General features: G+C 40.6%; 1 protein-coding gene across 1 annotated transcript in view; it reads right to left on the bottom strand.

The window, feature by feature from the left end:
• ST6GALNAC5 (ST6 N-acetylgalactosaminide alpha-2,6-sialyltransferase 5) overlaps positions 1-15,016 on the bottom strand; it is a 139,784-nt gene that overhangs the window by 121,016 nt on the left and 3,752 nt on the right. The window lies entirely within an intron of this gene.

The following is a 15,016-nucleotide window of genomic DNA, read 5'->3' as shown; positions in this document are numbered from 1 at the left end:
AACACAGACAACAACAACAACTGTACACCGCCCATCTGACTGGGTTCCCCCCAGACACTCAGAGTGGCTTCCAGACAAATGATCATTTTGCCTTTGTGTCAGTTTTTAAAAGCAGGGTAGGTTTGTGTTTGCTTTATGCTGCCAATGTGACTCTAACCACTTGGATTTTATAGCTGGGTGCATGCCCTTTTTACACATTCAGCACAGGCTCACTTGTTTGGAGACATAGCCCTGAGTATACTTGAGAGGCATAACCTGTTTGATTAGTAATGATGTGTGCATTGGAAAACAGCAACAAACTGAACATCCAGGAGGGTGATTAATAAGGTAAAGTGAAAAGAAACTATGCCATGCAAATTTTCATTAAGGCAGGATGTTAGCCTCCATTGTCATCTGCTGGGAATAGATTTGTGCTCAAAGTAGTAAATAAACATAGCCTCGGGTTCTCTGCTTTGAAATGAGAACTGTCAAAAGGAGGGGGGAGAGGGAGAGGGAGCATTTCTGCTGTAATCAGGTTTTGGCTATCTACTCATTTATCGCTAATAAAGAGTATTAGTTAAACATCACTCGAAGGGAATGATTTATAGCATTCAAGGGAAAGGAAGTATTCCAACAGACCCCTCAGAAATGCTGGTTTCCAGCAGCTGAAGCATGTTAAGGGAGATTAGTGATAAATAAATGTTGCCTTTGAAGTAGTCTTTATACGCAGCCCCACTTGTAAAATGCTTTAAGAGTGAGGATTCAGCCATGGAATGAAAACGAATTCTAGCAGTAGAAAAAATTACGAACATTCAGAACTTTACTCTGGAGTTTTAGGAGCATTCATCTCCATTTGAAACTCCTGGAACAGCTGACCATAGGGACAGATTTGGGGAAATCCAGGAGCCACAAGGGATTTGTGCAGAAATGGCCCTGGCCACTGAACTGTAGAAAAACTAGCCAATCTTCCTATAGTCTGATAAATTATAAAAAAGGTGGCAACAGCCATGGCTATACTCTGTGGAGGATACTTCTTTCATTGACCGATATCCATGATGGTCAAGAGCAGAAGCACTACAGTGGCAACTCGGATTACATACGCTTCAGTTTACAGAGGCTTCAGGTTACAGACTCCGCTAACCCAGAAATAGTACCTCGAGTTAAGAACTTTGCTTCAGGATAAGAACAGAAATCACATGGCAGCAGCAGGAAGCCCCATTAGCTAAAGTGGTACCTCAGGTTAAGAACAGTTTTAGGTTAAGAACGGACCTCTGGAACCAATTAAGTTCTTAACCAAAGGTACCACTGTATTTTCATAGACAATTATGCTTCTAATTACCAGGTTTGGCTTCAAGGGCCTTTCCTTGATTGTTATAGCAATACATTTCCAAAAAAGTTGCTGTTTACTTACAGGCTGTCTGGAAACCTGCACTTTGTACATTATTGCTCCAACAAATAAAATGGCTCCCCAGATGTATTGAACTACAAATACCACCAGCCCCAGGTAGCATGTGCCAGCAAGAAAAATCATATGAATTAGTGTTATTCCCATACACTGAGCAGGTCTCCTATTGCCCCAAAGTGTATTTTTTTTTAATGCCATAGTCTTTTCTAGTAGGTTACTTTTACCGTTACCAAATTTCATTAAAAGGACACAACCAAAATTGCAGGAAAATATATGGTTTGCACTAGTCTTCACCAGCCTGGTATCCCTAGATATTTTGGATTACAGCTCCCAGCTAGCATGTGCTGGAATTACAAACACTCCCTGTGTTGGGACAATACAACTTCTCTGTATATGGGAATAGCACTAATTCATATAAACACTTGGTCAACAATTTCTCATGGTTGACTGCATGAGATGTTTAGGAAGTTATTATGATATGGCAACAGGGAAGGTTTTAACTATAAAACAGGAGACTAATAAAACCAGGAGTCCTCCAGGACATTCTTAATCAACTTATTAAGGCTGTCAATTAATTAGTCTTATAGCAATTTTTCTGAACGATGCTAGGATTGAAGCAGATTGTGTCTGTCAAATTCCCTCTAGATGCCAGGCCAAAGGTCCACTCACAGAGCATCTGTGAATATGAATGACAACTGCTGTTTATATTGCCTTATTTCCAATGCTCATGCATACACACACACTTCAGAACAAGCCATACCAGCCTACACAATCAGGAGGAAATAAACATTCATATACAACAACAAAGTTTCCATCCATCAGCATTCATCTTGCCTGCTCTAGTTCTCTGTTTTTGAATATTTCAGAATAATACTTTCCCTCTGCAGAAACAGAGATAAATGGAAGCTGTCACACCCACTTCTAGCGCAGTAGCAGAGCTGAGCTGAAACATTTATCGAGACAAGCTGGTTTCAAGGTTCAAGCTCAGGTCTCAGGTTGTCTGGTGTATCATGGATATGCTGTTCAAAGGAATAGTTTATGTTGCTCAAGGCACTTTCCCTAGACCACAGTTAGACAGATTAATTTTCATAACAAGCATCAGTTGTGACACTTATAGCTGGGCTTGTAAGCATTTTAAGGCTTTCCTATTCTCTTGCTTCCAAGATACAAACCTTCTTGACCTTGAATGTGTTACTCAAACCTGTTGCTGCATTAATGCAATCTGCTGATACCTGCACCCCCTGCTCGTTACTATTACCTTTCACAGTCATAACTGCATAAGTCATGCTTCAGCTGCATGATCCAGCATAAATACCAGCGCTTTCTCCCTACCCAGCCACCGCTACCACCACCATCATTCTCATTCTTTGAATTATTTGTCACTTTGTACCCAAAGGTCTATAGTCATCTAAAAGTGACCACACATTAAAACTCCAAATAGCCAAACTGATCGCCATAAAACAGCAGACTGAATAAAAACCAGCCACCACAGGGGAGTGAAATCAAGACTAACATACATGGGTGTAGAAAAAAGTCTTGGTCTGGTGACAAAAAGATGTTAAAGGAATGCCTTTGCAAGGGGAGTATTTCAGAGGTGGGAGCCATCACAGGAAAGACCATTTCTTGTGTAGCCATCTTAACACCTCATTGGAGGTGGTACCTGCAGAATGATCTCTGATGGTGACCATCAGACTTTGCCTGAAATTATTTCTATGCAATTAATAATCACAAACACCTCTGCCGGGTTTGAAAATATTTAGATGAAAACACATATATAGCATGTGACTTCCATGACCGTGTAGGTTGGAAAGTGTGTGAGTATGGTTTAATGAATGTAGTGCCCGGCGTAGGCTGGGTTCAAATACCTGCTGAGTAATAAAGCTCACTAAGCAACTTTGAGCCAGTCACTGTAACCAGAGGTGCCATCTTGCGCCTAAGATTGAGGGGGCCTGGCGTGAGGCATGCATGTGTGCAGTCATGTGCATGACGCGCAACACACACCAACATCACATCGTTGGGAGGAAGCTGAGCGTAGAGCCCAGCATGGCATGGTTTCCTCTCTTGTGCTCAGGAGGAGCCAGCCGCTGAACTGCACCATACTTGGTCCCACGCTCAGCCTCCTCTGCCCCCTCAACAGCTGATATTGAGGGGACCGAAGACATCTCTGCCTCTCGGAGCTGGCGTGCCCAACTGTAGCACATTCTAAGCTCACAGTTAACCTGTTGTGAATACTACCTGCAAGAAGTGTGGCATACAAATGCAATAATAGTGACGGGGTGGGGTTTACTTGCAGATAAGTGTACAGTCATACCTTGGGATGAATGCGCTTCGGGTTAGGCAAATTTGGGTCGCGCTCCACGGCGACACGGAAGTAACGGAGCGCGTTACTTCTGGGTTTCGCTGCACGCGCATGTGCAGGCTGTCAAAATGACATAACGCGCATGCGCAGAAGTGCTGAAACGTGACACGTGGACATGGGTTACATTCACTTCAGGATGCGAACGGGACTCTGGAACGGATCCTGTTTGCATCCCGAGGTACCACTGTACATAGAATTATAGGGTTGAAAGCGGCTATAAACTCTCATTCCAGTCTTCACTCTGTTTATTATGAAGGGGGCTTCAAAAGGGAAAGGAGACACATTGAAGATTTCCTTCAATGGTAGTTGTACTTTAAAAAGGGATGCAGAAAATAATATATATCTCTATAAACACCAAGCAAAAATGTCCCTCTGGATAAGCTGCAGCTGGCATCTTTGTTGGGTTTTTTTAAACAAACTTGACTTTAAAGCCTATTTGCAGACTGCATGCTGCAGAATAATGAAATTTGAATACAAAGGCTACAGACTGTTTGCTCTTCAGCTTTCTACAAAACAACATATCTGTTTTTAAAATGATAATCCATTCAAAGTACAAAGGTGATAGCAATAAAGTGAATGTGTGGGCACTGTAACTAATACCAGGAAGTAGAGTGGAACAATATGGCTTCCAGAAAACTCAATGGGAAATCCTTGTTGCAATTCTGGATAGCCACCACGCTTCTCTTCTTATCTGCCTCTAAATAGACACACTTGCAAAATAACAATCATTCTGAAATAAAGAATCAGGTGCTGTAGCAACAAAGTGACCTAAAATAGTATAAAATTCAGGTACACCCTATTCCTGTGATTGTAATCCGCTTTAGTTCTTAATCGTAATTGCTGCTGGGACCTGCTGGTGAAGGGTGGGTAATAAAACATAATAACAACAATACTAATAAATACCCCATTTTTTATGGAGTACAAACAATGCATTCTTGCTTATGCACACTTGCAAATTGAATTTTCGGGGGACTTGCTTCCAAATATATATACAGACCTAGATGCTCGGCTAAATCCCTGTTTCACTTCACTGGAACCTTGTACGTTTACATGAGCTGAGGAACTAGATTTCTATTTTTCAGAAGAACTGTTCCATGTGTTAAAAAAAAAAAGGAGGAGGAGGTTTGTCTCCAGACTAATTTAAAAGCCTGTTATGGTTAGGCAACATTTTTCACTTTGAAAAATGGATGTGCTTAGGAGACATACAGCCCAACAAAATGAGCTTTCCATCATTCTCTAGGCTTAACAAATTTTGTCTCAGTCTCCGTGGACCAATGGAGTGTGCAAAGTACCCGTCGCTCTCAGTGTGTCTTCCTCATGCACAGCCTTCTTCTGGATTCTCTTGATAAACATCCTAAAATTTCAGAGTGCAAAGGGCCAATTTCCTATTTAATAACACAGAGTTTTCATTTCATAGCACAGCTCCTTCCCTTGAGATATAACCGACACCCAAAATGTAATTTTCCAACTCCTTTCTTCAAGCATCAAGTATTTAACTGGCAGAATAAATGCTCTGTCAGCTGGATCTCTGAGTCGCACTGATAATATTTAGCAGCTGATTGGAGAGGTCTTAACGCGACATCTCATTGGGATTTCCCTTGAGTGCATCTCAACCCAGCCCATGCCATGCAATAGGCAATAACCCAAATGAAATCAAATTTCCTTCTGTGTCATTTTACAACGTCCACCTATTCCTCCTTATTGTTTTGATAGTTTAGTATACTTCAGGGAGTTTCAAAGTTGTTGGGTTTGTTTGCTTGTCATGTTCCTTACTTTCAGAAACAGTACAAACTTCCCCGCGCAGGATGGATATATGCAATCTTTTATCTTCTTGACCCTACAGAATAACACTGTGCTATGTATCCTCCTTTTGAGAGTATATTTTCACTGTTATATGCCTTCTTTTAAATATTTATATTCTGCGCCCTCCAAACTCTCACACTAGAATAATTTCTACCAGATATTAAGTGTCATTTTTGGAGGTCAGTATTAGAATGTAGGTAGGTGGTTTCCTTTATAAAAATCAATATGAATGGGCACCTAATCAAAACATATGCTTACATTTTAAAAACCCATAACGATGTATTTTGAAAGACAGGCCAGCATTTTGATCAAGCTACCCTTATTTACATTTTTGAAATCTATAAAAATGTATTTGGCCAGCTGGCCAGCATTTTGATCAAGTTACCCTGATTTAAACAATCTAATACCCCTGTCTACTCCTAATATCAGTTTAGAAAGCTCTGAGTATAGTCTCCTATGTTGCAATATATCTAGACCTATTGGGTTCAACAGGACTTACACACAGGTAAGTCTGCATAGGACGACAATCCTAATCACCTTTGTCTTTTGTTAATGAAAATATTGGTAGTCAGGCAATAACATGAGCTTGTTTATACCATAAAATAAATGAAAATATATGTATGATGTAATTGGCATATTTTCCTGAGACGTATTTTCAGCAAGGTACATATTTACTTGTTTACACAAACCTGACAACTGCTAACATTTTCCATGACTAGGTGAATCATTTCCATATAATTAATCACTAAAAAATTATAACAATTTTTTTTTTTTGTTATGTACTTATAAAATGCCTGTTTGAATCTGCAACTGAGTCAATTCTACTGAGGTTGTCCTCAGCCTACGAAAGACAAAAAAGTGTTTTCTATATTTGGGCACAAATTTACCATAAAAGTAAGAAATAGAAATCAAGAATGCCTCAAGCCAAAGGCTCAAAACATTTCATGTGCTCCTCAAAGCAACAAATTATGCCAGTTCCTGCAATCAGTATAATAAATACCCAGAAGCATTTAATTTGTTTGAATGACAGAAATAATTTTGAACATAATTGGCTTGCACCACTTGGAAGCCTTCAAAGAAACAACTAATGCTGGTCACTGCAGTCACTATAATGCCTGGAAACTATCATGATTATTGCTTACAGAAATAATTTTGAATGTAATGATCCCATGTCACACCTTCTTAGGGCACAGCCTGCAAACCCTGGATCAAGCCCAAAGTTATTTTCCTTGAAAACATGTCATTCCCAAACAGCACTTCAAAATTACCAAACAGAGGACCACTAAAGTTAGGAATGAATCAATCCCCTAATATTCTCTAAATTACACTGGTTTTCCCAGATTAACCCCATATCTGGCTCCTAGCTTGATGGCACCTGAGATACAGTATGTATCCATGATGTTCGGGGGTTGGTGTTTGGACCTAGAGTATTTGGAAAGCACTCACTCTTTCCAAATTGACTAGGTTTCCTGTGCCACCCCTGGGATAAGGTTTTAGGGCCGTTCCCTGAATGAAGACATCTGAAAAGGAATGGTATAGGGAGACCACATGCTTTTGCAAAAAGAACCTTTGAAATAAAATGACAGTTATCAAGTTTGTTATAGTTCTTCATTAGCATTTCCACTGACATGTCAATGGGACAGAATACAATCGGGATAATGTGCACAAGGAGGTCATATTTCATTACACATTTTCTGACGTGTTGTATTCTTTATTGACTTCCATACATTTGAGTAATTAGATTTCACTTTGTAAAATGGACGCTAACTAGGGTTGTCTTTTGTCTTGGCTTCAGTTCAATGACTAATTGTCGGATGCAGGGGCACAGATGTTAATTGAGTACTCAAAGTATGCTCCTGATGCTGTTCCCTCTATTTCTGTAGCCAGTTCTGAGAACAAGAGCTTCACCTTCCCACAGGGAAGTATAAAAGCAAGGAGAATTATTCTAGCTCTCACTTGGGGCCAAAGATTATTACATTCTAGATCTCCCTTTTGCTTGACTTTCCACGCCTCTGGGCAACCACATATGAAGCCAGGCATAGGGCATATACACATTATTCTGGTTCCAGTGTGCCCCATCACTGATTTTTTAATCAATGTACACATCAGTGATTATTTAGATCTATCCTGTAGTTTCCTATGAAACACTACCATTTGTTATACTTTCCTCCAAGCCAGCTTTAATCTGACCTGAATACTGTAGCATCCTATTTTTGCAGTAAATCCCAGCATGTTTCTATATCCTGCAGCAGGTGGTCCTATGTGTCTGACATCAATGGGTGGGTGTATTGCAGAGGAGCATCCTAATTTGTCTTTCTGCCCTCCTTGCTTATGTCCATGTAAGATAAGGAGGAGGAGTCAATTGGTCTCCCCAATGGCCCCACTGATCCCCACTGGGAGCCAGTCTGGGCTCACCTGGTTGCATTTAGCATGGCACAGTTACACTTGATCTAAGCACATCCAGATTTAAATGGTGGCTCTTTTCTGCCACCAGAGTGTTGCAATTGCCACCGCTGCCAGGTAAGCCTAAAGAAGCCCACACCAGAGAGTATTTTGCCTAAGGCCTCCTCATAATAATAATTTTGCACAAACATATGACACAACAGCCTTCCTGAAGCTAAGCAGTTATGGATCTTGCCAGTACTAGATAGGAGATGACCTGTGAATCCCATACATGCCATCATGTACGCCTCAAAGAAAAGTAAGGATGCAACGAAAAAGCAGAAACAGGAGGAACCTGTGGCCTTCCATATTTTGACTATTGCCCATGTTATGTATGCTGGGAGTTGGAGTCCAACAATATTGGAAATTCACAGGTCCCCTAGGCTATCACTAAGATACAGATCTAAAAATACTTCTAATATGTAAAATCGACCAATGTCAAAGTCCATTATTCTGAATAACAACTGGACTATCGATGCAGAATTTCCACCAGGAGTCTTTTCCTGCTTCTCCCGATTTAGATATCTTCCTGAACATACACAAGAAAGATGTCTAGTCAGGCAGCTCTCTTGTTAATTGTTTATTCAGTTTTACTGTCTCACTATCCAACACCGCTTACAATCGATGTATGAAGCAATGTGAGGTATCTAGCTATTGTGTCTCCTCAGGGCAAGTACTGGTATCTCCACTCCCACAAGAACACTTTCCTTGTGTTGACAGGACATGTTGCACAGCACTATTTTAGATACAACTCGCAGCCATTAAAACTGTCTGTGGAAGCAGCAAATAGCACAATCCAAATAGCAACAATAAAACAAACAAACAAACAAACAAACAAACAAACAAACAAACAAACAATAAACTGAGTGGTACAACCAGAATGCAATTACCTCAACTGCTGTGCCATATTGACCTGGTATCTGAATGCCAACAGCCAGGTTGACCTTGTTTAGGAATATATGACACAGGCTATTGCTGAGAAGGCCTCTACCCTTTTATTTTAATATATTTGTTTATTTATATACTGGTTTTCCAGCAGACGTCATGAAGTGGCTTTCATAAGACTTTCACAGTCATAAGCACCATTTTTGTTTTAATTGCAATAACTGTTTGTTTAGAAGAAGACAAAACTGCTTCTTCTTTGCTCCCCTCAGGACAATAAGGTCCTGCAGAAGCCTCTGTGGTAAGAGTTGGAGGAAAAAAGGACACCATTGGGAGTTGGGTGGTAATTGCTCACAGGGTGGTAGCTGCTACTGCTGCTGCTGTTCATTTCCCTTAGGACTAGATGAATACATTTTTTTGCCACCTACCTTACTTCAGATGCTAGGAACAGCCAGAAAAGAGGTTCTGAGGTAGACAGGTTTCCTTGCCCCAAGCCATTTCAGGAATTTCTAGGTTTAAATCAGCACTTCAGTTTGCACCTGAAACAAACTGGAAGCCTCTACAGAATGTTCAGCACAGGTGAAACATGTTCATTATAATAAGCCTGTTAACCATCTGGGTGCCTTACTATGAACCAGTTTTGACTGGGCTTCAAAGGCACTGCCATGTGCAGCCAATTATAGTAATATAATCTAGAGTTGCTAATGTGGTGCTGTGACTATTAAGAGCAAGCTCATCAGATCTAGTCCTTCCCTTTGAGGGCAAGCTTTGAGGTAGTAGGGAATAAGGCTTTCTGGTATTTGAGGAGTGTTATCGTGCCCACATTAAGTCTTCTCTTTTTAAGGCTTTACATATCCACTTCATTGCTCTCCTCTAAGTTTTCCCAGTAGTGATGTATGGAAGTGAGAGCTGGACCATAAAGAAGGCTGATCGCTGAAGAATTGATGCTTTTGAATTATGGTGCTGGAGGAGACTCTTGAGAGTCCCATGGACTGCAAAAAGATCAAACCTATCCATTCTTAAGGAAATCAGCCTTGAGTGCTCACTGGAAGGACAGATCCTGAAGCTGAGACTCCAATACTTTGGCCACCTCATGAGAAGGGAAGACTCCCTGGAAAAGACCCTGATGTTGGGAAAGATGGAGGGCACAAGGAGAAGGGGGCGACAGAGGACGAGATGGTTGGATAGTGTTCTCGAAGCTACCAGCATGAGTTTGACCAAACTGCGGGAGGCAGTGGAGGACAGGAGTGCCTGGCGTGCTCTAGTCCATGGGGTCACGAGGAGTCGGACATGACTAAATGACTTAACAACAAGAAGCCAATTTGTCTGCTTTCTTGATGTGCACTGACCAGAGCTGAACACAGAATTCAAGATGGTGTCTGACTAGTGAGGACTAAAGTGGAATTATTATTCCTTGTTACTTGAAAACTATAGTTATATTAATGAAGTCTAAAATTGCATTAGGGTTGGGTTTTTTGTTTTGTTTTGTTTTTTGCTGCTGCATCTCACTGTTGGCTTATGTTTGTAACCAAATGCCATCTCAAGGTCACTTTCACTATTGCCAAGCCTGAGCCACTGATGTATATTCTTTGGATGGGGTTTTATAACCAACTTTGAATCTGCTTGATTGCATTCTAGTATAAGCCACATTCAAAGAGTTTGTTAACAAAAATATTACATGGAACTCTGTCAAATGCTTTGATGAAATCAAGATAAATTACACCCATAACATTCCTACAACCCACTAAGCTACTAGCTTAGTGGAAAAGAGAGATAAGGTTAGTCTGGCAGAATTTATTCTTGACAAATCCATTCTGGCTTCTGGAAGTCACTTTGTTGTTATCAAGTTGCTTACAAATTGCTTGCATTATAGCATCTTCCAGAGTTTTAGCATCTTTGTCAAAATACATATTAATCCATGTAGAAAGCAGGAATGTACTACGTACTGCAGAATCCTGTTCCATTTTGGCATGCTAGCCAGAAACTGTCAGATTGTCCATCCTATGGTAACCTGAATCCTCCTTTTTGAAGACTGGGGCACTTGCCTGTTTCCTGCAGAATCTCTCCTGAACTCCCAGCATTTCCCAAAAATTATAGAGGATGTGAGAATGAACCAGTGTGTTCCTCTAGGATGCAATTCAGCTGGCCCTCTTTAAATGTTTTTTAAATTATTTCTTTGGAGACCATAGTGCTTTTTTGCTTTTATTATAAGCAAAAGATCAGTGGAGCTCCCTGTTTCGCTTTTTCAGAAAAGTATCTTTTATCATCTCTATTCTCTTTGCCGTAACATTTTTTTTAAAGAAGGGCATGCAGAAAACCATCAAAGTGATGGGGAGAAAAGACAAGTTTAATCTTTCTTTGATGTTTTCCTGCAAGCTTACAGAGAAGACATTTCCACCAAGTAGGACAGATGGGATGCTTTCCTCTAAGTATACCGTTGACTGTTCTCTGCATACATATGCAAGCAATTCTTTTATAAGATCCTTTTCCGGGCTCATACAGAGGTGTGGCACTGGGGAGATTAAGCTGTTTCTTTTATGTCTGTTCAGCAAATACCTTTTTATCTGGCAAGCTTCCAGGCTGATTGCAAGAAGGAAGTTTTAATACTTAGTGAAGGTGGAACATCAGTGCTTTCAGCTGCTCAGAAGAAGAGTAGATTATGTTTAGAGAGTTGCTGCTGTTTAATTATGCATTTTGTTTCGTGATGCATATAATCAGTCACCCCCTTCCACAAATTCAAGATTTCCCCTATGGCAAAAGTGGTAAAAGATTGGATTTTTTTTATTATTGCTTTCCTTCCTTATCAAAATGGAAGCACAGAGTGCAGCGATTTCAGCAGCAAATAGCCTGGGAAACATAATTGAGATCCGAACATGCTTTCCCTGAAATTGTAGAGCTGCATGTAGGAAGTAGTTTACCTTCACAAATTGGAACCAGACTGGCTGCCTGGTGGCTAATTTTGCAGTGTCCAAGTGTAGCAGGAAAAGGCAGTATGCCAATTGGGTAGCAGTGGCTGGTGATATTCTTTAGGTCAGGTCATGAGGCTTTACAATGCAGAGTTTGCCTGTTGAATGTGAAGCTCTCAAATGCTGTTCCTGGTTTTGGATGCCGGCTGCCTCATTCTCCCTGCACTACAGGTCTCTCTTTCTCTTTCTGTACATAGACAGATACAGGCATAGATACAGTCTGAGGATTGTTTAAAACTCAGGTAATTTAATTCAGCCAGAATCTCTTTTGAAAGAAACCCTATTAAAAGTGAGTCAAAGTTCAAACCTCCATTTAGATAATTATATTACTTTCAATCTGACTGATGGTTCCAATGTGGGGATCTTTTGATCCTGGCTGGTGTTCTCTCACCATGACACTGTTAGGACCGGCCCTAACATTAGGCAGAGTGAGCCAGCCACTTCAGACAGCAGATACCAGATAGCCTTTCCACCTATTCCTCATGAGCTTCCCTCCTCATCTCTGTTGGAATTCAAACTACTGTGCACCACATAACTTGCTTTGCACCTGAACCTAGGTTGCTGTCTTCAGGTGTGGTACTTTTGCCCTGGAAGAGATTAAATAAAATTCAACTGCCAGCCTAGGCAGATTCTGAATGTGGAATGGGGATGATGGGGTGCCATTTTGCCCTTTGCTTTGCCCCTGGCATGGAAATCTCTTTGGGCCATTCATAATCACGGTTCTAGAATTTAGTCTATTGTTTTCTCTCTTCCACCATGACATTTCTCTCTCTGATATAGGCATCAACGAGAGAGCTGGCTGTTGTTTTTAGTTGTTGTTTTTAGCGGACAGAATCCCAAGTTAGACTCCAAAACTGTATTGTTATTTAAACTGATTTGCCTAACTGTGCCTGGAAGATTCATGATTTAATATAATAGCGCTGAGTTATGACTCAAACAGACAGAAACGTCATAACTCTGCCCCCCCCCCCCAAATGAGCAGATATTTGAATAAAAGAAATATTGAAAAACAAACAGAGGAACAATGACATTTAAAATAACTGCTCCATCTATCCCCCTTATTATTCTGATTCCATTCTGCAAATCTAAAATAAAAAATGGAAAGGTAATGAGCAGTATTTCCTTAAAACACATTAAATAACACTGTCAAAATGCATAATTCTTCATTAAGAATAAATGAGAGTGTTAAATATTCATGAATTGTTGCTCACGATATATAATTAATCCCATGGTCTGTGTGTCCAAAAGCATTTACAAGATAAAGAGTTGAGAAAATGCTGCTGCAGTATGATAATATTTTTAAAGGGTGCTTTTGAAAGCAAAGGAAAGAAGCTCTTTAGACCCTAAACTACCACAGCAGCTTAGAATTTCATTACAACATTTTCCAGTACGTATATGTGTATGCCATGGTGTGCACCCTCAATTGTTGCTGGATGTAGCCCATCATGGGGTAGACAGAACGGGCTTAGCAGTGGGAGTCGCTGAAGAAAAATCTTACTTGGTACCAGTGCATTAACTATATTGATTCTAATGGCTGCACTTTTAATCTTCCAATGTACATACAACCATATTTCTTGCAAGAGTTAGTATCCCAGCAGCATGCCGTCATTTATTTTCTTCTACCAGGGATACACACACACCATGCCAATAGCAATTAGTCATTGCTGGATTTGTACTAAACAGACTTGGGTTCAAATCTCCACTCAGACAAGGATATTTGGGGAAATTATTATTTCCCACTCACCCACTCACCCCCAAAATAATCAATAAATTCTGTTGCAAATACAAAGTTAAAAACAACAACATAAAAACACAATGAAGGAAAGAAGTCAACCAAGTACAGCATGTTTCTAGTGGGCACTTCATATTATAGTTACACAGCCTGGCCTTATAAATTAGACCAGGAGTGAGTGTGGGATGATGGGAATTGCAGTCTAAGAACTAGAGGTTCACAGGTTCCCTATGCCTGCATTAGGGCCATCCAAGCACAGTCTCACATGGACTAGCATGGCCTTCTCTGTGTCAAGGCAAGCCTTCTAATACTTATTGCCAGAGGCACTCCCCCACCCTCTTCTAAAAATATCAGTAGCTTTGTTATACATAAGGTTTCGGTTGTGGATTAGATCAGTGGTTCCCAACTGGTGACCCACGGGGTCTATGGAACCCACCAGGGGCTCTGTGGCACCATTCATATAACAAAAAACTACAACAGAGATATAAACCATTCCAAAAGTAGGGGTCCATGACATGGCTAAGTAGAATGCTACTTAGCTAACTGGGAACCACATGATTAGATAATGCAAGTATACAAAGAACAGTGTTTTGGCAGATCAAGCTGCCATTGAAGGCAAAGGGGTACACACCAGGTTGGTTTCTTTTCTTCTTCCCTGGTCCAGTTGTGGTAGCATCTATCTTGGGGACTGCAATATAGACAGCAAAAAATGTTTTTCTCAAAGAGTTAGGTGGTTGTAAGGTTCTCCTTACTATGAAGCTCAAAGGCAAAGTGGTTGAGCAACATGCTTTGGATGCAAAAGGTCCCAGGTCCAATCCCTACCATCTCCAGGTAGGGCTGGGAGAGTCTTGGTCCGAAATCCTGGAGGGTTATTGCTAGTCAGTGTAGACAATATGGTGCTAGATGGAGCAACGGTCTGACTTGTTATAAGGCCTAACACTGCAAAATGTAACCCAAAACTCATGTTAAGCCTGAAGACTTCTGTGGTCAGCCAGAAACATACCTTCAATAAAGCAGATGAATGCTGTCGTTTGGAAGTGTGTATATTCTTCATTAAACAGTTTGCAGGATGAGAAGAGAAAATGTAGCTAGACTCCTGAATAGCACAAAAATGTTCAAAAACCAACATTTTATAAAAGGGCTTTAAAAAGATGCTTTCCATTATGCATGCCTAGGAACCACTGCACATGTTTGTAAAGGGTTGCCTCCCCCCCCAACAGCATGAAATAATTTCCGTAATTAAAATTTGTTACATAAATAGCAGGTGGATCCATAAGGCAAGACATGGCTTGATGTTTATTCTGGTGCTATATACAGAAGGAATGTAGACTGAGAAAACCGTATTGAACTATCTGATCAGCATGAAAACAAGGAGCATGTAATTTACCCAGAAGACTATATTGTCCTATTAGTATTCATTCCCACTCAGACCCTAATGACCCTGAAGA

Source organism: Podarcis gaigeae (genome assembly GCF_964106915.1).
Source record: "Podarcis gaigeae genome assembly, chromosome: 6".
NCBI lineage: Eukaryota > Metazoa > Chordata > Lepidosauria > Squamata > Lacertidae > Podarcis > Podarcis gaigeae.
This window is presented reverse-complemented; position numbering and strand designations above follow the sequence as displayed.